The sequence below is a fragment of the Tursiops truncatus genome, chromosome 2 (assembly GCF_011762595.2).
Source record: "Tursiops truncatus isolate mTurTru1 chromosome 2, mTurTru1.mat.Y, whole genome shotgun sequence".
Lineage (NCBI taxonomy): Eukaryota > Metazoa > Chordata > Mammalia > Artiodactyla > Delphinidae > Tursiops > Tursiops truncatus.
This window is the reverse complement of record NC_047035.1, coordinates 77,629,125-77,653,477: the sequence shown is the minus strand read 5'-3', so window position 1 is coordinate 77,653,477 and position 24,353 is coordinate 77,629,125. Positions and strand designations below refer to the sequence as shown.

Sequence of the window (24,353 nt, the reverse complement as noted above, 5' to 3'; positions counted from 1 at the left end):
CCCCCTAGCACTTAGAGAATAAAACACAGACCTTTCGGCTTAGCATTCTAGATTCTTCACAATCTACACACACGTTTCCATCTCCTCCTACTTTTCAAAACTTCCCAACTTTGTTTCCTGCTCCTCGTAGATATACAGAATGTTGAAGCTAGACGGGACCTCTGGGATCCCAATACTTTCACTTTGTAGAGAGACAGAGGCCCAGAGAAGTCAAGTGCCTAAGCGAATCAATGGAAGGAGAGCCCAATGGGGAATGGAACTCAGAGGTGGTGTTGACGGGCGGAACTTTGGTAGATGGAAGACTCCGGGTCAATCCGGCTGTAGCACATAATTTTTGAGTGTTCAGTTTTTAGACTACAAACCATCTCCACCAGGTGATGCGATCTTCACTGCCTCTCTTCATCTACTTCCTCTGTATCTTCCTCACACTTTCCCCAAAGTGATTCTGCAGATGACTGTACCAAGAACACTTCCCAGTTCCACCAGCAGCCTCTCACCTTGTTACCTTCCTCCAGGTCTAGCACTGGCTCATGAGAAATCTGATCTAAGCGAGACAAGTGCACCTAGGGCAGGGTGGTCAGGGGCACGGCTAGAACTGCCTCGCCTCCTGATCTCATGGGCAACTGGGGCACTGGGTATCGAATGCACCAGCCACAATGAATCTATTTACTGTAATCTGTATATGCTCCTTGGAGTCAATTCAATTCCCTTGGAATATTCACATTCCACACCTCAATCCTTAGCTCATCGTCCACCTTCTTTCCTGATTTGTCTCACCTCTGAGTTACACGGCACCTTTTATGCATCTCCTTGAAAGCACCTCTTTTGTTCATTCATTCATTCAAAAATATTCATACGGTGCCTACAGGCACTGTTAAGTGGTGAGCAGGACAGAATCCCTGACCTCAAGAAACATACATTTTATGGGAGCAAACAGAAAATAATGAAACACGTGCTCTTTCAAATGGAAATAAGTTCTAGGAAGCTACAAAAAGCAGAGAAATGAGAAGAGAGAAGAGCAGAATCTGAAGAGCTGTTATTTTATCAGGATGCTCTCTTTAAAATTTGAGCAAGGACCAGAAAGAAGTGAGGAAGGCAGGGCTTCCCTGGTGGCGCAGTGGTTGAGAGTCCGCCTGCCAATGCAGGGGACACGGGTTCGAGGCCTGGTCCGCAACTAAGCCCGTGCGCCACAACTACTGAGCCCGCGCTCTAGAGCCTGCAAGCCACAACTGCTGAGCCCGTGTGCCACAAGTACCGAAGCCCACGTGCCTAGAGCCTGTGCTCCCAACAAGAGAAGCCACCGCAGCGAGAAGCCCGCGCACCACAACGAAGAGTAGCCCCCGCTCGCCGCAACCAGAGAAAAGCCCGCGTGTAGCAACGAAGACCCAAAGCCGCCAAAAATTAAATTAAAAAAAAAAAAAAAGAAGTGAGGGAGGCAAGCCATGTGAATATTTGGAGAAAGTGCATTCTGATGGGAGGAAGAACCAGTATACTTCCTGCAGCCCAAAGGAGTGGCCAGGCTCAAGATCACCAGGAAAAGCTGAAAGATCAAGGCAAGGAGTGGTGAAAATTGAGGACACTGAGGTGGCTGGAGTCAGATGACACAGGGTTTAATAAGGACCCTGAGTGACAACCTTCCATTAATTTTAAACGCATGTGAGTGGCGAGGCTGGAAGGACTGTTACACCAGTCCAGGAGAGAAAGGATGATGGCTTGAACCAGTGCGGTAGCAGAAGTAGAGGGGAGTTGTCAGATTCTGGATATATTCTGAAGGAAGAGGGGACAGGATTCGCTGATGGATTGGCTGTTCAGTGAGAGATCAAAAAGAGTCTAAGTGTCCATGATTTCTGGCTCGAGCATCTTGAAGAATGACGGTTCCATTTATTAGGGGAAAGCAGATGTGTGAGGGTGATGGGGTGGAGTGGGAAATTAAAGTTTGGTTTTAGACACTAACTTTGAGACACTTATCTGGCAGCCAAGTGAAGACGTCAACAAGCAGTTAACCATGCAAATCTGGTGTCCAGAGGAGGGGTGTGGGCTAGAGATATAAATTTGGGAGCAGTCAGAATAAAGGTAACAGTTATTTAAAGGCTTGATGAGATCAGCTGGTACCAGCGAGCAGAGCTAGAGAGAGAAGATGTCCATGGACCAAGTCCTGAAGCCCTCTGGAGTTTAGAGATCAGGAAGATGAGGAACCAGCAGAGAAAACTGAGGAGCATTCGTGAAGTAGAAAGAGGACAAAAGAGAATGCTGGCCGTAAGCTAAAAAAATAAGGAGTTTTCTAAAGGGTGGGTTGCTCAATTCTACCCGATGCTGCTGAAAGGTCGAGTGAGATTTTCTGTCAAAGCTACAGGGTCCTTGAGGCTGGAATTCATACCTGATTCATCATTTTCTCTCACACAATAGGTGGCTTATCAATGCTGAACAACTGGAAAAAAAATAGTCATGATAGGTCATGGAGAACTTCCTAGTCCATGAGCAGATGCCCAGGGCAAAACGGGGAAAAGATGACCACTTCCACAGCTGTCACGCTTGAAAGCATCACCTAGTGCTCCTGCCCCGTCTATCTGGCATGACCCAGAGACACCCCTAGTCTGAAGAACTTCAAAGGTTCTAGGAGGTGGTGTGGAGGGTTGGGAAAGGAATGAATGAAAGAAGCAACGTGGTGAGAAAAAAGAAAAAAAAAGACCAGAAGGGTCGAATGACCCTCGGCCAAGACAGGGATTCTTGAATAAGAAAGAATCTGGAGAGCGTGTTACCAGAAACCAAAAACATAAGGGGGGAGGGGGATGCAGAGAGAAAACAGAAAGCTATGAAAGAAGGCAGAGAAAACTGAGGTAAGAGGGGAAAGAAAATTAAAAGCAGAAGGAGAGAAAGAAAAAAAAAAAAAAAACCTGAGGAGGTGATGCCAATGTCTGGGGAAAGAACAAAGGAAATACAACGCCATCAGCTTATGCTGAGGACGGCCTGGGTACCGAGGGACTGGTGTCTGATTTCTGTGCACCTCGAGAAGAGACAAATGGTAAACTGTGGGGCGGGGGCAGGGGAGGCCATCCGCAAAGCCTCTGGGCATTTTAAGCCCAAGAAGAAACACACTGGCCAAAGTGAAATGCTCAAGTAAACACAAACGACAGCAGCCCTGGGGTTGCAAGTGACCTGACTGCGTGTTTGACAAGGCCATGGGCGGCCAAGCAGCCCAGGAGGCTCCAGCCCATTCCTGCACCGCCCCCCGCCCCCCAAGTCTGCGTGCATCACACACACATGGCGGCTTCAAGGGGCAAGGAGTAAACGCTCTCAACTGGGTGACCTCTCTGTCAGCATTTGGCTAATTAAGGAAAGATATTACCTACAGATCTCTATGTCTTGGTCCTATTTCCTGCTCATTAAAAAATGGTTTAATGAGAAAAAAAAAATCAAGGCAACAGAACCTAAATTCTTTTTTTCCCCCCAAATGAGCTGAATGGCAACAGTTGCTGTTGCCAAAAGTGCTTGAACAATAGGATTTTGACACGAAGACTGAAATCTAAACAGCATGAAGAAATCTCGAAAGCCGGGCAGTCCCCATTATCTCATGCTCGCATGACTGTCGTCCAAGAGATGAGGGATGGTTCTCTGTTGGTGCCAGCGGTGCGGCGGGTCAAAGCCTGACAGAGCCACTAATTGCCCATCTGCTTGTTTACACAGCCTGGAGATGGTGACTGGACGAACAGCTCATTTCCCTTGAAATGGGACCAAACTGGGGGGAGCCTGTCATACGTGACAGAGGAGGAGCAGGCAGAACTCTCACGGGAACGCGACTCCAGATCAAAGCCAGGGGCCCGTGAGCCCGGTTCGGGCAGCGGGCTTTCCCTGAGTAGCGTCAGAACCACAGCTTTCTTTTTTTCTTATGTTTTTTTAATTGAAGTATAGTCGATTTGCAATGTTGTTTTAGTTTCAGGTGTACAGCAAAGCGATTCAGTTTTATATATATATATATATATATATATATATATACACACATACACACACATATATATATTCTGTAAGAGAGAGATATATATATATTCCGTTTTATATATATATATATATATATTCTGTAAGGTGTTACGGAAAAACCCGAACAATTTGGCCAATCCAATATATGTGTGTATATCTATATCTCTCTCGATATATATACACACACACACATATATATATAGTCTGTAAGATGTTATATATATATTCCGTAAGAGATATATATATATTCTGTAAGATGTTACAGAAAAATCCAATTTGGCCAATCCAATATATGTGTGTGTGTGTGTGTATATATATATATATATATACACACACACACATATATATATGTAATATGTATATATATGTGTGTGTGTATATGTGTGTGTGTGTATATATAGATATATTCTTTTTCAGATTCTTTTGCCTTATAGGTTATTACAAAATATTGAGTAGAGTTCCCGGTGCTCTACAGTTAAGTCCTTGTTGGTTATCTATTTCATATGTGGCAGTGTGTTTATGCTAATCCCAACCTCCTCTTTCTGCATCCTATTCCCCCACACCACCACTCCCTGGGGTCAGGAGATGTGGAGATATTCAGATGCAAGAATCACTTGGAGAGAGTCAACTGCAAGCAGTTTCAAGGCTTCTGCAGCCAAGATAAGTCTGTTGCAGTGAACTTCTTGGCCCTTTCGGACTTCGCATTGGCCACACTGGACGAGTGCTCACCATTTCAGTGTCCTCCTTAGATCCTGAACTAGACTGTGAGCTACTTGAGGTCCAGGACCGAAAGCCCCCTGGACTCCAGAGCAGGACACATCACACGTGAAGAGCCATAAGCTGGGAAACACCACGGTGGTGAATGGTGATGAGCAACTCCTAGTGTGGTTTATGCATTTTTCTCTTTGCCTCCATCAGAAGGTTGACCTCTTGAGACAAGAGACCCAGACCTCTAGTTGTGCCCTCGGCTGACTGTGGAAATCGGTATCGCCTAGTGCCTATCAGGGTCCCAGAAACAGGACTGAGAGGATTCTCTTGAGAACATATTTCTCCTCAAAATGAGAATGGGCTTAGAAAATCATCTGTCTCCTTACTGCCCAGCCCTAGGTTTCATTCTAACGTGCAGCGATATGACCATGACGTGGGAAGCAGCGATGAAAAATGTTGCCCCTAATTATAGGGAACTTACCATAGGTCCACGGAGGACTGTTTGGATGGGGGGAGACCTCCATTGGTTTGGATGGGGGGAGACCTCCATTGGTAAGTCAACCAAATTTCAGATTTTGCCCTCTGAGCATTCAGAGCAACACATCTTAGAAACTTGACAGACTAGTGTTGAACTAACCTGAGAAGGGACCAGTCCCCCGAGGGCGGAGGACCAGAGCCCTGGCATCCAAAGTAGATGGGCGGTGGGGGTGAGTGACAACCTGAGGTCTGTGGGCAAAACTTAGGGTCCCAGCCTAGCGCACCACACACCCATCTCCTCGGCCTTCTGCTTGTCACTGCTGCGGCCCAGCCCTTGGTGAGAGTCCCTGGGGCTCAGACTCACACTGGAGCAGCTGTGGCTGTGGGGAAAGGGGTAGAGAACAGCTAGAAGAGGAGATACGTCTCTTCCTGAGAGGGCAGAGGACCAGGTCATTTTTAGGATTAGCATAGGCTCAAGAGGAACAGTGAGACTATTGGAAAATCTAGCTGGCAGTAGCTCTCTTCTTCCCAGATCACCAGTAGAAGGGTGGGAATATTTGGTACCATCACCTTAAAAAATCTACTAAGGAGTTAACAGCATGGTGGAAGCCTCCAATTTCTGCAGATAATTACGTGCAAATGACTAAAATCATTTTGCTTCAAAAGTTATAGTAGCCATGTGAAAGGCATTTCAGATCATGTGGGATTTGACATGCAGCAAGTTACAGGAATTCCGGAGGCTTGGTTACCTCATTCAGCACCAAGGCAAAGATGGCTGCTTGCGGGGAGAGGCAGACGTGGGGAGCAGAGCAATCCTTGGGATGACTAGGAGGTGGGATGTATAAAAACGGTACAAACACGAGGGGCAGTTGTGCCAGTGGGTTTGCGTGTCCCACGCATACAGAGCAATAAGTGGACAGTAATTTGTACAACTGGAGTACTGGAAAGAGAATGCACACAACTGGTTAAGTTCTAAACAGTGTGAGAAATAGTTGTTTAAAGAAGAAATGATGACTCCTCACTCCACCCTCCCCAGTCTTTGGAAGATACACATAGACAGGAGTGTCACACAGTACAAAGGGCTTACATTACACAGAAACTGTTGCTCAAAGAGGCACTTACACATAGGAACAAAATTTAAAAACAAAACACCACCATTTATCACAGTTTATCCAGCCAGTGGTTTTCTTTATCCCTTTGGCTATTACTTGAGATGTTTCTGCTTGGAATGTTTGTTTCCTGTTTCCCGACAGCTCATTGATCTTGGTGGAGTTTGGATTATCACAGTTTGTGGGAAACAATCTAGGCAACTTTTTTAGCTTGGTCCTCCTTAGATGCCTCTTGGATGTTGTCCATTTAATATTTATGAGAAATACATACACACACACACACACACACACACACACACACACACACACACATATATGGTATTCTAATCTCGCAGTATACATAGCGTGTCCCTGGAGAAGAGGGTATATCAATCCAGGGGAACAATGTCATTATTTTAAATTAAGACAGGTGGTGTTGCAAATCAATCCACCTGGAACGTGTAGTCAAAACTCATAAACTTGAACATAAATTTCAGATTTTGGTTTCTCATCTATATTTTCAGGAACAGAAAACTGGTAGATAAAATAGCAATCGAAAAAAATATTTGCAATGTGATTTAGAAGTGGCTTTTAAACCTATATATTCCATCCCATCTCCATCAGAAAGCATTTTTAAGCACATCTATGCAGACTGCAATCGGTCACATGTACTTTCTCTGTTATTCAGTAGTTCATAGTTAAGATGGTTCACGACAACAGCCCTGACAAGCACAGAAAGAACTCATATGAGTACAAAGGACAAATCCTGATCCCACGTGACCACAATTACCTGCTGTAGCTAAGGAAAGTCTTCATAGGTCTGTCTTTAAAAGATTCTTAACCCTCTTAGGGAAAAAGCTCAACTCTATGGATTCATATTAGATTAAAATATTCCAGCAGATGCTTTTCTGGTAGTGGACGACTGCTTGATCTTCTGTCAGAGGCAGCATTGCTAACCTGGCCTCTGAGGGACCAGAGAGCAAAACATAACCCACTAGAGAAACGCATAGAGAACCTATCACTGGGCTTTTAGAGTGGACAATTTTACTGAAGGCAAGAGTACAGGAAAGGAAACACCCAACTTCCCAATTTTGTCAATTTTCTGATAAGTTATTCCTTAAAAGGTATAAAATAGTTAAATCCAGACCTTAAATCAAGCAGCATTTATACTGACAATAAGAATGTGGCAGCTTCAACTTTCTTCCTCTCTCATGTCTGTGCTGGGGAAGTCAACTTTCGTGGTTTTTATTTTAGTGCACCGAACGATATTTTTTAAAAAAAGATTATAACGTTGTAGGAAAGGGCCTAGGAGAGTAGGTTATAGGCCATTTGTCCCTGGGAAAAGGAGGGAGGAAAGTCTTTACCGCAACAAGAGCACGAAGTGTTGGGGTCTCAGGGGACTGATGCGTTAGGGCTCCAATTCCAAGGAGAATATCGCAAGAGAAGCGGAGTAGAAACTGCAGCAAATGGGAATTGATATTGAGTCCCAGGAAATACACCCAGATAGTGGTGGTTCTTAGGTGCTAAAATAGGTGCATGAACATGTGAATCACTTGGTAAGGTGGGTTTGTGAGGCTACTCTTTTTGAGGCTGTTTATTTCTTCCCTCATAGCGACACAGAGAAATAAGGACATTTCCTCAGAGGGAGGTTGAGGAGAGTGATGAAATCTCATTCCCTGGAAAGATCATCTGTCCTGAAGAATTAAAAGGACCAGAGCAAACACATTTCTATTTTGCCATCCGTCTGACCCCTAAAGGCAATATTGATCCCTGTTCCTACGGCAAGCACTAATGGTCAGCTTTGCAACTCCTACTAAGTTAACTAGTAGGTACTGGCTTTTGCTTCAGAGTCTAGATATCAAGGGACATGAAACTGAGGAACAGTCAACTACACTCTCTGGTCACTTGCCTCCAGGATGGCCACCATCAATTCTTTCCTTCCCAATACATATGCACTGCTCTCCATTGAGAGGTGGGGTCTATCACTTCACTCTCTTGAAAATGGCCTGGCTTGGGACTTCTTGGACCAAAAGTGACATGATGTCTTATCCCTAACCTTTAAGAGGATTAGTAGTTTCTGGGTTTTTTTGAGGGGGAACAATTTGCTCTGGAAAGAGCCAGCCACTATGTAGGAAATCTAACCAGCCCAAGACTACCATGCTGTGTGGAGGCCCAGGCCATGTGGAGAGATTGCAATGGACTAGGAGATGTCCAGCTATCCTCCACCTGTGTTACCCATCCCAGCCCAGGATCCACACACGTGTGTGAAGAAGTCATCAGGTGATTCCAAATCTAGCCACCTTCTGACTCCAACCTCATGGGAAACTCAGTGCAAGAACCACCCCGTTGAGTCTAGTCAACCCACAAAACTGTGACAGGCAGTAATAAACTGGCATTTGAGGCTACTAAGTTTTGAGGTGATACAGTAACAGATAACCAGAATATACCGTGTGGATTCCTAATGCCAACAGGCTATAATCTCTACTTGCAGATATAAATTCCAGAAGCAAAGACTGTGTTCATCTTGCTCATCATTGAATCAATAGCACGTAGCACAGTGCCTAGAACATAGGAAGACCTTATCATTGAATGAACAATTTGAACAGCTACTATATCTGCACTAGTAGGGCAAAACAAAACAAAACAAAACAAAAAGGGAGCCCATTGTCAACAAAGAATCTTAGATGGAACTGAATCTGACTCTGCTTAAGACATGTAAGTCACAGCAAAACGCAAGGGAACATAAGGGGACGATTATGGGAAGGCAGAGAGCAAATATTTATGCATATTACTGTGTTAGATATTGTACTAGGTGGCTGACATATGTTAGCTGATTTGATCATTACAGTAACCTTATGGTATTGGTGTTATTACCTCTATCTTTGAGATGAGGGAACTCAACCTCATTTGGATGAAATAAGTTTCCCAAGGACAGACAGGGAAGGGATCTGAACTCAGGTTTGTGTAATTCTAAAGCCAGCCCCCTTTCCACTACAGTCTCCTGGGAGACTACCACAGAAACAACAAGAAAACAATCTGAAAGAGATGCAAAACCCATCCCTTGAATCTTACCCAGGGCCAACTAGCTCCATTAATTGCTGTCAACATGTTGGAATCTATTTCACCACACGAAGCTCAGACCAATTACCGTTAATGCCACAGTCATGACTACAGACTGGAAACCAGTGCCAGAGGAAGCTTAAGTTTAAGAAAGCAGATGATCATGCACATATATTATGTTAGCAATTAGGCTTAATCCTTGAATCATGAAACCAAAGGGACAATATTAAGGAAAGAATAGCAATTTCAAATAAGATTTTTAGTGGATTCCTGCATTCAACCTACTTGAATATATTACACTCCCTTAGAATTATTACATTACAATTACTCATCCCACATTTCATTTATTTCAGCAAGGAACTGGGATGGGGCGATGAGCTCAGTAGGCAGATGGTTTGTTCATTTCAATGAATAATTTGAATGTCAACAAGTCGGTAGATGATAAGGAGAGAGGGAGAGAGGGGAAGTGGTAAATAAAAAAGGTCCTGGTGAGATGGAGTGAGGTTGTGCTGTCACGGACCAGCACTTCAAGAAGCTAAGCACTTAGCTTTTTTTGTTTGTTTGTTTTTTTGTTTTTATTTGGTACTCGGGCCTCTCACTGCTGTGGCCTCTCCCGTTGCAGAGCACAGGCTCCGGACACGCAGGCTCAGCGGCCATGGCTCACGGGCCCAGCCGCTCCGCGGCATGTGGGATCTTCCCGGACCGGGGCACGAACCCATGTCCCCTGCAGGCGGACTCTCAACCACTGCACCACCAGGGAAGCCCAGCACTTAGCTTTTGATAATTTTATTAAAGGACATAAACTGACACTGCATATTTCCTATAGTGGAAAAACCATTGTTTATCTCTGTTGAAAACAGTTATGATCTACTCAGATATGCATTTTTTATTTTCAGAAGAAAGCTAGTAGAACTCAATCAAAACTTGAATATAAAAACTGGTGGAGAAAGGTAGATATAGCTCTTCTCAATTCAAAAGATTAATAAAAGGATTAAGGAATTAAATGATCACATTTTCTAGCTTCAGCTTGCAAACTTTCAAAGTCTCATCTTTCTTCAGACTCTTTGTGAGTCCCAAGGATCATGTGCTTGCAGTTCAACTCAGTGGCCACTAGGTGGTAATATTGTTGATTTGGGTAGCCAGGAAGTTAGATCCGTAAGGCATGTCATCTTTAATGTAACTATGTAAATACTTTTTATTGTTAAGGTGTAACTCTAGACATTACAATTATACTTTAAAATGAAATATTTTAATAGTAAAAGAATACAATCCTGTAGAAAAGCTCATGCATATCTGGTACCTTTTAACTTCTGCTAACTCTACTTACCTGATTCTTCCTCTGATTACATACATAATGATCTACAAATTATAACAAACAAAAAAAAAAGCTTCAGGTCCTAGGGAAATCTGGCTCATAGTCAATGCTTTTGACTTACTTTTAGAGAAGAGGACAAGATGAACATGATTTTCCTTCTGATACATAAGACATTTTGCTGTAATTATTTATTATTTGTTGTTTGAATTTGGAACTGCCTCTATTCTCACCATTGGGAAGTACCACTTCCGTGATTGATTTCCTGAGCTCAGTCCTCCGAACCATTTGATCAAATTGAGATAAAATGCCTGAGAATGTAGCGGTAGCTGACATAAATAGTGCCAGGCTCTGTGCTAAGTTCTCCGCCTGCATTATCTCATGCAGTCCTGGGTTCCTACTACTGCTGCCACAATTCTTCTAAAGCAAAATGAACTCAGCCGAAGAAACAGACCTGTACTATTTGAAAGAATGAAGAGACCTTTCCAGAGTTGTGATTACCTGCAAAACCACATATTATATAATATGTATTCTGCACAGTAACTCCCAGAAGGCAGTATAGGTGTTAGGTTCTTCCAGCATGAAGACAGTAACTGAGTAATTCAAAGAGAAGTCATCTGATAGCAGTTGCAATCAATCACTGATGAAAACCTCAATGACAGTTGTCAAGAATCCAAAGAGGAAGTGCTGGCTGAGCTGACAATTACACAAAGCAATTTATCATGAAAACAACTATTATGCACGAATGCAGAGCTCAATACTGATTCCATAAAATACTGAACTACTTGTCACCGCAATTCTTTCCAGAGTACGAATGAAACTTCTGTTGTTACTGCTGGGGAGGTGGAATGGGGTCTCTATGAGGACTCCAGGAATCGGAGTTGCTGCTGTTAAGCTATGGTGGACAAGTTTGCTACGCTCACGTTTTTCTCATTTAGATGGTAAGAGAAAATGCTTATTTCTAGATAGCCACCAAGGTCTCGGGACACAGAAAAAAGAAGTGATTTTCCAAGTTATTAGGATGGCATATTACCAACATGGGGATTAAGATCACGCTGACCTTGAGTAAGTTATGAAATTCTCAGACTCAGTTTCCTTATCTGGAAAGTTAGGGATAATATCAATAAAATCAGTATCAAAGGATTGCTGCAAAGATTAAATGAAGCACTATGATTTAACTGTTGAAGTCAAGAAGCGTTCTCAAGACCGATCAAGATGGTGGAGTAAAAGGACATGGAATTCACCTCCCGCCACGTACACATCAAAAATACACCTACATGTGAAACAATTCTCATTGAAAACTAACTGAAAACTGGGAGAAGGACTCCTGCACAGCCAAGGCTGAAAGAAAGAGACACATGCAGCCAGGTAGGAAGGGAAGAAAAGTGATTGGGTTGGAACCTGTACCCTTGGAAGGGGACACAGGGGAAAAAGGGAGATTTCACAGGTGGACACCCACCCTGGGAAGTGAGTGGGTCAAGCCACCGACTGGATGCCCCAGTCCTAGGATCCTACCAAGGGAGATGAGCCTGTTTGGCTTACTGGAGGACTGCTGGGATAACAGCAGCTTGGCGCTGAATCTGGGGCAGTCACAACGGGGAAGACTTGACTGTGGGGCGTGGAGGCGACCTGGTTCCGGGGCGGAGCCAGGGTGGGGCGGCGGCAGCTACTGTTGGTGCTAACTCAAGCAGTGCGTCAGAAGCAGCTCAGATCCCTGATGGCAGACGCTCCACCACAGCTCACCCTCTGACAGTACACACTGAGAGTCCACCGTGGGCCCCAGCCTGCCCGCAGTATGGCTTCACAATAGGGTGGCAGAGACTAAGGGCAGTGATTGGCTATGAGTGACAAAGGCGACTTGCACCTGAGGCTGCATCTGAGTGGAGTGAAGGAAACAATTCAGGGCGCCTACAGAGGCACAGCATCAGAGACAGCTCGGACCTCTGTCTGCGGCTGACATGAGCTGAGAGCCTGCACGGGCTCCACTTGCTTCAGCACTGCTCCTCTCTGGGGCAAGGGACTCGGTGCAGGGAGAGGGGAGAACACACACTTAAAAGGAACAGAGATAGCTTGGGCCTGAACCCTGGGGCTTCTGCTCCAGCAACTCGGGATCAGACCCTGTCCCTGATAGGGAAGTGATGGCCACTGAGCAGAGGAGAAGTCCTGCCTCATACCCTGCTCCAGCTCTAGCCCCTCCATCTCCAGCCCCATTCTCTACCAAGGTGATAGCTACCAGCACACCCTGAGGAAAGATGTGACTTGTGTCCATGCACATGCAGTCGGTATAGGGATGCTCCCACATAGGAACACATCTTCAAGACTGCCACACATAACTGTTTCACCTAAATTCATAGAGGCAGAGAAAGTTAAGTAAAATGAAAAGGCAGAGGAACTGCTCTCAATTGAAAGAGCAAGAAAAAAAAAAAAAACCTGAAAAAAAAAAAAAGAAACAGAAATAAACAATTTACCAGAAAAAGAATTCAAAGCATTGGTAGTAAAACTGTTGGCTGAATTATGGAAAGAACAGATGTACAATGTGAAAATTTTAACAAGGAACTAGGAAATATAAAAAGGCCTGATCAGAAGTGAAGAATTCAATAGGTGAATTGAAAAACACACTAGAGAGAATGAATAGCAGACAAAGTGATACAGAAGAATGCACAAGTGATCTGGAAGATAGAATAAAGAAAATCGCCCAATCAGAACAGCAGAAGGAAAAACAAATAAAAAAAAAAGGAAACAGTTTAAGAGATCTCTGGGATTACGTTAAGCATACCAACATTCGCATTACAGGGGTTCCAGAAGGTGGCCAGAGAGAGAAAGAGAGCGAAAAAGTATTGGATAAAATTATGGTTGAAAACTTCCCAAAACCAAAGAAGGAAACAGACACCTAGGTACAGGAAGCACAGAGGGTCCCAAACAAGATGAACCTAAATAGATCCACACCAAGACATATCATAATTAAAATGGCAAAAGTTAAAGAGAGAATTCTAAAGGCAGCAAGAGAAAAACAAAAAGTCATACACAAGGGAAGCCCCGTAAAGCTATCAGCTAATTTCTTTCTTTCTTTCTTTCTTTCTTTTATTTATTTTTGGCTATGTTGGGTCTCTGTTACTGTGCGTGGGCTTTCTCTAGTTGCGGCGAGCGGGGACTACTCTTCGTTGCGGTGCACGGGCTTCTCATTGTGGTGGCTTCTCTTGCTGTGGGGCACGGGCTCTAGGCGCATGGGCTTCAGTAGTTATGGCTCACAGGCTCTAGAGCATAGGCTCAGTAGTTGCAGCGCACGGGCTTAGCTGCTCCGCGGCATGTGGGATCTTCCCAGACCAGAGCTCGAACCCATATCGCCTGCATCGGCAGGCGGATTCTCAACCACTGCGCCACCAGGGAAGCCCTATCAGCTAATTTCTGAGTGGCATGATATGTTAAAAGTGCTGAAAGGGAAAACCTGCAACCTAGGATATTCTACCCAGCAAGACTATCATTCAGAATACAAGGAGAGATAAAACCTTCTCATCAAGGAAAAACTAAAGGAGTTCATCAATACTAAACCTACCCAATGTTCACTGCAGCACTATTTACAATAGCCAGGACATGGAAGCGACCTAAATGTCCATCAACAGAGGAATAGATAAAGAAGATGTGGTACATATATGCAATGGAATACTACTCAGCCATAAAAAAGAACAAAATCATGCCATTTGCAGCAACATGGATGGACCTAGGGATTGTCACACTGAGTGAAGTAAGTCAGACACAGAAAAACAAATACATGATATCACTTATATATGGAATCCAAAAAAAGGGTACAACTGAATTTATTTACAAAACAGAAGCAGAGTCACAGATGTAGAAAACAAAGTGGCGGGGCAGGGATAAATTGGGAGATTGGGATTGACATATACACATTACTATATATAAAATAGATAACTAATAAGAACCTATTATATAGCACAGGGAACTCTACTCAATACTCTGTAATAGCCTGTATGGGAAAAGAATCTAAAAAAAGAGTGAATATATGTATATGTATAACTGATTCACTTTGCTGTGCACCTGAAACTAACATAACACTGTAAATCAGCTATACGCCAATAAAAATTTAAAAAAAATACTAAACCTACCCTAAAAGAAATGTTGAAGGGTCTTCTCTAAGTGGAAAAGAAGTAAGAATCTATAGGAAAGGGAAAATCCCACTAGGAAAGGCAAATATATAGTAAGGACTGAGGATCAACCACTTAAATAAGCCAGCACAAAGATTAAAAGACAAAAAAACTGTGAAAGCAACTATAACTACAAGAAACAATTAGGGGATAAACACGAAGATGTAAAATATGACACCAAAACCACAAAATGTGGGGTAGGGGAGTAAAAGTAGATCTTTCAGAATGTGTTTGAACTTCAATGACTCCCAGTTTAAAACAAGTAGATATAGTTATAGGTCAACATATATGAACCCCATAGTAACCCCAAATCAAAATCCTACAATAGATACACAAAAAATAAAAAGAAAGGAACACACGCATACTACCGAAGAAAACCATCAAACCAAAAGAAGAATCCTTCCAACTGCCTGTCTGAACTGAAAACCCAAGGGAGAGTAGTTTCAACCAATTGGTGTTTCTCACAGAGGCTGGTGGTGGGATAATAATCACACTGTAAAAATAACACACTATATTTATCGATGCTTTATAGTTCCTATGGTGGTTTCACATGTACGCTGTCTCATTTACTCTTCATAGTGATGCTATACGGTAGATATTATTATTCCCATTTTACAGACAAGAAAGAAGAAGGCTAAGAGGAATTTAAAAACTTGCCCCAAATCACACAGAGATGTGGTGAAGCTAGTGTTCAAACCTAGGTCTTCTACCTTCAAGCACAATGCTCTTTCTGCTACATTCAGAACACTTAAAACACAAAAAGCAAACAGGTTTAACCAAAAAGGGCACATGTAGCCATGCTACGAAGATTAAAGAGTGTGATTATGGCTCAGTATCATAAATGAAACCTCAGAAGTTTACTAAACCCTGCTGCTGGGGGATACAACTTAGTCTACTTTAAGTTTTTCTAAAGCCAATGAAATATGGAAAGAGAATTCACAAGTGGACAAGTTGGTCTAAACACAGAAAGAGCCTGGCTCACTTGGCTCCATCCCCTACTTCTACGTGGGGCCGCTTCTCATCAGCAAAGGGTTATTCTAATTGTGGCTCCATAATCTCAAAGGATCTTGGATTCTGCCGCAATGAAAGGGAAATGAAGGGATCACATCAACACCAACAATACCATCATGAGATGGGCCCTAGTGATGCTGTAATACTTAATGAGTTAAAGGCCCTACTCAAGGTTGTAAGAATTTTAAGGTACGGTTCCTGTCCCACTAAAGCATCTTGGTCTCATAAGCTTAGAGCTGTTGTTGTCATGTGTGCACACGTACACGTGTGTGTGTTCCTAAATATCTGCTGCTCTAGAGAAGACCTATATAAGTAAGAGTTAATAATACTTAACCCACACTTTCGTCCAAATCCAACCACCACCATCTCTCTTTTACCTGCATGTAGCTCAGAGACATTGCTTAAAAATAGGAGACGAAGCATTTCTTTCCAAATACCCACAGGAGAGGTCATATCCTGATAATGGTCTTGAGATAGAAATGCCTGATAACTCGTCCTACTCTGGTGTTAGGTTTAGAAGATGGTCTGTGCCAGGGTAGTCTGAGATATAGATTCTTACTCCTCATCCTGTATGTTTAGGAAAGGGTCCATCAAAACACCTAAGACATCTATGTACTGAAGAAGTAAGAGGACCCAAATGAAATGGAGAATACATTATGGCGCAGGGAACAAAAGATGAGGAAAAGATACAACACCCTCCATATTAGAGCACAGAGGTTTCTTCATGGACACTTCAGTTACAGGCATCACAAAAGAGTGACAGAACCATGGGCAAGATGAGAGGAGGCAATGTAAGGGCAGGAGAAAGACTTTGAGGGACTGTGTGTGTGTGTCTGCTGTGGAGGGGTGCTGAGGCGGAGGACCGCAAGGAAAGAAAGCAAGGTACTAGCTCATAGATCGGGCTCTCCATTCACGAGAGCAGGAAAATACAAGAGGCCCTCAAATGTCCTTCTAAGTCAACCAGTCCAGCACCCAAAGGAGGGAAACAGGCTGTGAGTGGGAGCATTTAATTTCCAGTTCTTTGGAAATTGAACAGAAAGGGCTAGGTTCAGTGGGCTTAGGGACCACAATGGAAAAACCCTAAAAGGGGAAGCAGTCTTGAGAGAAAAAATTTAATTGCAAAGTACCATACAGCTGTTTGTTTAAAAAAAATTATTTATTTTGAAGAGGAACACGGTGATTAAATATCAAGATTTATAAAAAGTCTACATAGTATCTTTGAACCCCATCCATCCATTTTCTACCCACGACAGCAATGAATCTCTTTGATTATTTTCAGGAGTAATATTCTAAATATTTACCAACAGACTGAACAACTGAACAGAACAGACAATGTGCCCGGCTGTTATGGTAAGAACCAGCTGAATATCAGCCCTACGTCAGTTTTGTATTTATCATTAGAGATTTTTGTTAAGTAGTATCCATTTTCCCCTCCTTCTTTTAGTTAAATAGTAATATGTCTACTCTTCTCACTCTCGCTTTTTCCCACTTAAAATATGTTAGAGTCTTCCATGTCAATATATACTTTCCTCATTTTTTTTTTAAACAGATGCTTAGCATTCCATCATGTAGACATACCCTAATTTGATAATTCCATCATTGACGGTCACTTAGGTTGTCTTCAATCTTCCACTGTTACAAACAACGTCACAATATGTAACATGGTACATAAATCATTTTTCATGTGTGAGCATATCTGAGGGTAGGCTTTGAGAAGTAGAACTGCCAAGTCATAAAGGTATGTGCATTTGTAACTTAGATACTGCTAAATTGACCTCCACGCAGACTGTAACAATTTACACTTTCACAGGCAATGTAGAAGAGTGAAGTCTATGCTACCATACTGCCAATAGTCTGTTATCAAACTTTTGTAATTTTGCCAATCTTGGATGTGAAAAAATGGAATTTCAATGCAATTCATTTTGCATTTCTCCCATTTTGAGAGTGTTATCTTTTCATATGTTTAAAAAGCAGCTTCTGTCACTGTTCATATTATTTGTCTTTTTTATGGGATGTTGGTCTTTTTTCTTAATGTCTAGAAGGTCTTATATAGAACATAGATTGAGCTTTTGTCTATGAAAAGAGTTGAAAATTTGGGGCTATGAGATTTATTTTTATTATTTTAAGGAAGTATGTGCTAGTTAACATGTTATGGAGCTTTTAAATGAAGAATGGAAGTTGAATTTTGTTGCGTGCACTTTTTAGCATCTGAAGAGATAATCATCTGAGTTTTCTTGTTAGAGATGTTAATAGTGATGAATTATATTAACAGAATTCGCTATATCATATCATCTTTACATTCTGAGAATAAACTTCATTTGATCTTAAAATGTGCTGTTTTATTTAGAATTTTAAAACTATAGTGAGACTGGTCTGTAGTTTTCTTTCTTTTTCGGGGGGCAGACAATCTTTTTCAGGTATTTATATCAGTAAAAAGAATTTAGACATTTTTCTTCTTTTTGCAAAACTTTTCATTGGACAGAAAGAAAAAGAGAACAAAAGTTACTGAAAAGACAACTTATTGGATGCTTGGCCAAAAAGAAAAATTGAGTAGATCGGTGCTTTGTGACCACCTAGAGGGGTGCGATAGGGAGGGTGGGAGGGAGGAGATATGGGGATATATGTATATGTATAGCTGATTCACTTTGTTATAAAGCAGAAACTAACACACCACTGTAAAGCAATTATACTCCAATAAAGATGTAAAAAAAGAAGACTTAAAGGGGGTTGAGTAGAAAGGAGAAGAGAGGAAAGGAGGAGGCGAAAAGGGGGGAGAAGCAGAGAGGGAGGGGGGAGGGAGAGGAGAGAAAGGGAGAGGAAAGGGACAGAGGGGGGAGGGAGGGAGGAGGGAAGGAGGGGAAGTGAGTGGGGGAGGAGAAGATAGAGAAACTGATGGGGGGGGCCAATATGTGCTCTTGACAGAAATTTGTGGGAAAGAAAAACTGATTCAAACTAAATCCTTTCAGAGAAGAGTCTACTTAATAAGCCTCTGATAAGATGGCTTTCTCCACCTTCCAAGGATTACTGCTCTGTTACTTCAGTGACCTGGAAATCACAACAGATTATCTTAACTCTCGGCCATCTGATGTTATTTGGAGCCAACCCTGCTGGTACTTTTTTGAGTAGTGATGCATATAAGAACTCATTTTGGCCCATGTAGAGTGTGTGTTCTCCCAGCCACAGTTCTTCCTTCCACAAGTTCTGTAAAGAATGTAAGAATTATTTCCTTTCACAGGTCGCGCTGTCCAGATCAATGACCTGTCCTGATCTCTGTCATCTTAAGGCGTGAATATGGTGACTCAGATGGTTTTCTTTCTACATTCTGGGGGTTGAAGTGATTACCTAATAACCTGCTCTTATTCTACAGTTTATAGAGGTTCAATTACAGCCTTTATCAATCTACTCTGAGCTAAGTATTTATGAAGAATTTATGATTTATGTATATCTGCAACATAGAAAGATGCTTTGATATCCAGGAGACCTGACCACAGGCATGCACTGTAGACCAAAGATGCATCTTACCACATTGTGGCACAATTTACCAATACTAAAAAGGATTTACACAGGAAACCCATGTGGCGGGGTGGGGGTGGGGGAAGCCTGCAGGCACTTTACAAGACTCAGGTTCATTAATTAAAAAAAAAATTATTAACACCGATTATGGGCCAGGCTAAGACTATATTATGTTGAGACAAGAAAATGCATAGGACCAGACTGACATAGTCCCAGCTATCACGAGGTATGCAGCTACATAGATGATTCTTTCTGCATTCAACGTGCGAAATCGGAGTTATTGTTTTTTTTAAGCTCGGTAAATCTACCTACTCACTTTTTACTAGAAAAGAGTTTCTTGATGTTAAGAATATCTTTAATCTCAGCTGGTCAAAGAACCTCAGAAGAGAAATGAGGACTAACAGGGCTTATTCAGATTTACTTTGATTTGGGTCCACTCACGGATGCTAAGTAAAACTAATGGAGAATGAGATAAGGCCAAGTGTGGGACAGTGTTGGTATTGGAACCAGGTTAGGTTCCAGCCCTCCCTGCCAAAGCTATAAATACAAATGACCAATTTAACAGCATGAAAAGACCACCCTAAAGATCTATACCTGGGATCTAATCAGTTGTTCTGCGCCTTCTCTCAATTACAGGATCCCTGCCACGTTTATGGGGACTTTTAATGCGAGCATCACATTTTTGAAGGCCGTATCATTATGACCATGTTTGATCTGAGGGTGGAAAAACATGAGCTCAAACAATGCCTGCACAAGGTCACTCTGAACGGAGCTGTAAACTGGAATCAATAAGAGACTACTGTGGAAAAGAAAAACCACGTCAGGGAAAGGGCTCAGATGCCATGGAGGCTGCAACGCTGAAAAGGGGTGCCGTTAAAATTACTTTCCATTCTGCGAGGAAAGTGAAATTAGTTAAGAACAAGTTTTGTTAAATAACACTACTTAAGGGCCTTTGGAGAAGGGAAGAATGATAAAAGACAGAAGGACAGGCACGTCATCTCCGCTTGAGTGTGGCAACAGGATATGATTTACATAAGAACATTAAATCATCATGATGGTTAGAAGAACTGAACTGCAGCTCATATGAAAATCAGCCTAACCATGAACCAACTGAGTCACAACGCATGTGTATGACTTCTCAGGCGTAAAGAAGGCAATTGCTTAAGACTTTCCGAGTGATGGGCCCCTAATTGAAAACTGGCTTTCCTGCTAAATACTATGGAAGTACAGAAGTATCTTTTCTCATTTATGATTATTATATTATACCCTGTGCTGAGATACTCCACAACTTCTCATTCTCTACCCCTTCTTTGGGGTATCTCATTCACTCCTATGACTTAAACTGCTATCCTCTATAAAGTCTCACCCAGCACTCTCCTATGAGCCCAATATTCTACCCGTGTGTCTCAAATGTATGTCCAATCAACGTGCCCAAAGTTTACGTCATTGTATTCCATCCCAAATGGGTCCTCCACATCAGTGTCCAGCCAGTTATTTGAGCGAGGAAAAGGAGAGTTATCCTCTTCTCCTCTGTTTTTTTACTCCTCATAGGTCATCTAGTCCTGTAACTCCAAAAAGCTTTATTGTTATGTCCCTTCCTTTCTTATTTTTACTGTGATTGCTTTTGCTCAAGTTCTTACCATCGTTTGCCTGGACTGCTGTAGGAGAGCTTGACGGACTGGATTCCAGTCTTTTACTGTCCCAACTCTTCTTTATATTGTCTTAGTTATAATGTATTTCTTTTTTTAAATGTATTTTTATTTATTTATTTTGTTTTATTTTTGGCTGTGCTGCACGGCTTGCGGGATTTTAGGTCCCCGACCAGGGATCGAACCTGCGCCGTTGGCAGTGACAGTGTGGAGTCCTTCCTAACCACTGGACCTCCAGGGAATTCCCTATAATGTATTCCTTAACAACAACAAAAAGCAAAATGATCCCAACACACCAACATCACAACAAACAATCGAACGTGAGCATGTCGCTCCCATACATACTATTTTTCAAAGGCTCTCAGTGGCCTGTAAGACAAAGTTCAGATTCTTTAGCAAGTCACATTGTGACCCTCCTCTCCTTTTGGGTCTTGTGTTCTTTCCATACGCCCTGTGATATAGCTACACCAAGTCTCTTGCCATTCCCCAAACACGTCATGTCTTTCATCCGGACTTTGCAGTGTTTTCCTCTGCCTGGAATGCCCTTTATAACTTGTCTGCTGAGAATTCCTAACCTTAAATTTCCTCATCTGGACAACAGGGTGATAATAGTGTTTACTTCAGAGAGTTGTCATGAAGACAAAGTAAAATGAGCTGTTCCCCAAGGTGCCTGGTATATAGAAGCAACCACCAAATGTTCGCAGTCATTGTCACTGCTTGTCATTGACATCACCGTCATCTTTGTTTTTTTCAGATCTGAACAAAAACATCTCCTTTGCTCAAAATCTTCCCTGACTTACCTGGAAGTGTTAGTCATCCCTCCTCTCTGCTCCTATATGCCTAATTACAGTACCATCTTACATCAATTTCGAAATGGATGGAATTTTCATCGTTTAGCATCTCTGACACTGGGGTCCCTCGTGTCGTCTATGACGTGTCATGGTTTAATAGGCAGCAATTTCTGTTTCTAAGTAGTACTTGGAATAACGGTGTTTCTTATGAGTGGCATATTAGATGACACCTACACTCATGATAACTGCCATAAAAACTTGATTATCCACAGTGGGTAATGCACATTTATAGATGAGAAATCTCACATTTTCTATGAATCCGTGAACCATCTCCATAAAAATAAGGGACTACTACTTGGAACTCTACAGTAGCCAAGAGCTATTTCATTTGTATATACTGCAGTGTAGCAAGGCACCGCCTCCTGAACCACAGAGGCGTAGCCTGATGAAGTAGCCTGCCGCCACCTCCTTCAGGTAAGCGCCCCTACCTGAGAGCCAAACAACGGCCAGACCCAGAGCAAAAGTGGGGAGGGGCTAGCTTTTGATACTGGGTCCCAATAACCCAGGATTTAAGCTGAGAAGGTAAAGCGATAACATGGAGAGGAAAGTGAAGGAATGTGATGGGAAAGGCCAAGGGATCTTACTTCTAGACAGCCCTGTCCAACAGAGCTACAATGCAAGCCACAGATATAATTTTAGATGTTCTCGTGGCCGTGCTTAAAAATGAAAAGAAACAGGTCAATTAAGCTTAATATTATATTTTACTTATTTAACCCAATATATTAAAAATACTATTTTACCATGTAACCAATATAAAAAAAGCAGAAATAAAATATTTTGCGTGTTTCTTGGTACTGTCTTCAAAATCTGGTGTGTGTTTGATTTGTGCAGCACCTCTCAGTCTGGATTAGCCACGTTTCAACTGCTCAGCAGCTGCATGTGGCCAGTGCCTGACACACTGGGCGGCACAATTCTAGACTGTTCTTTCAGTTAACTAATGAGTCAACAGTAACACAGGTATTTCAACAGTGGCTCTTTTCACCACATGACATTGGCAATGTTTAAGATTTATTTTTATATTTTAAAATTAAGTTTAGAATAGTAATTTTCCTCCAAATTCTTTTTGTGTCTCATTTTGGCTGACTTTGTTTTAACCATAATTTGAGGCTATTCCTATGTCCTTCCCATCTTCCCTTCCCTCTGTTGGTTAACGGAGAGGTGGCTCCTTTATTCAATTACAGACCTTTCCCCAGTAAGACGGTCCTTGAGAGAGGGACGAGGGGTCTGTGGCTCATCTTAGGATCGCCAGCGTCTGTCACAGTGCCTGACACATAGCGGGCTCTGACGAAATACCTTTGAATACCCATTAAGAGGTGAACTAAGCTTGACAATAGTGGTTCTCAACCTGGGCTGCACACTGGGGTTACGTGAGGAGTGAAAACAAGAAATGCTGATACCTGGTCCCACCCCTAGAGATGCTAGTGGTAGGTCTGGAATTTGGCCCGGGTGTTGAAAGTTTTAAAATCTCCCCGAGGTGATCCTAGTGTGCAGCCAGGGTTGAGAACCACTGCTCTAGGGCTTTCTCAGAACAGCTTATTGTGGACACATCCTTGCTTTCCTAACTCAAGGTCCAGTTTGCCTCAACTCGATTCCCTCCCTCAGAACAGATCACACTTTCTTAAGAAACCTGGTAGAGAAGAAGCTAAAACAGAACTTCCAAGAGTGATTTGCAAATTCCTTTTCCAAGGCATCAAAGATTTTCAGTGTTCTAAAGCTCTTCATATTTATCTTCTTCCAACAAAAAGAAAAAAATTCACAACATAAGTGTTTTAAAATGCTAGCTAATTTGAAGAGAAAGGATCCTAAGGCCATTACAGTATATGAGCCAATAATACCCAGACATAATCATTGCAGAATTTTCTAGATATAGAATAATAGCAATTAAATATAGAAATGGATAGCCTAGATATGGAAGCAACCTAAATGTCCATTGACAGATGAATGGATAAAGAAGATGTGGTACATATATACAGTGGAATGGAATATTACTGAGCCATAAAGAAGAATGAAATAATGCCACTTGCAGTAACATGGATGGACCTAGAGATTATCATACTAAGTGAAGTAAGCCAAAGACAAATATCATATATTGCTTATATATGGAATCTAAAAAAATGATACAAATGAACTTATTTACCAAACAGAAAGAGACTCACAGACATAGAAAACAAACTTACGATTACCAAAGGAGAAAAGCGGATGGGGAGAGGGATAAATTAGCAGTTTGGGTTTAACATATAACAAAATAGATAAACAACAAGGACCTACTGTATAGCACAGGGAACTATACTCAATCTTTTGTAATAGACTATAAGGGAAAAGAATCTGAAAAGGGATATATATATTCACTGTGTTTTATATTCACTGAAACTAATACAATATTGTAAATCAACTAGACTTCAATAAAAATTAAAAAAAATTTTAATTTAAACAAATAGAAATGGGAAAAAGAAAGGAATGGAATTGAAATACACATGAGCCTCATTTCAAGTTCCCTATACATATATCAAAAGTAGAAATTATTAATTGGGGGTCAGCAAAGGGAAATA

The 24,353-nt window shown here is 42.0% G+C and overlaps 1 protein-coding gene across 2 annotated transcripts in view; it reads right to left on the bottom strand.

The window, feature by feature from the left end:
• FMN1 (formin 1) overlaps positions 1–24,353 on the bottom strand; it is a 425,437-nt gene that overhangs the window by 78,209 nt on the left and 322,875 nt on the right. The window lies entirely within an intron of this gene.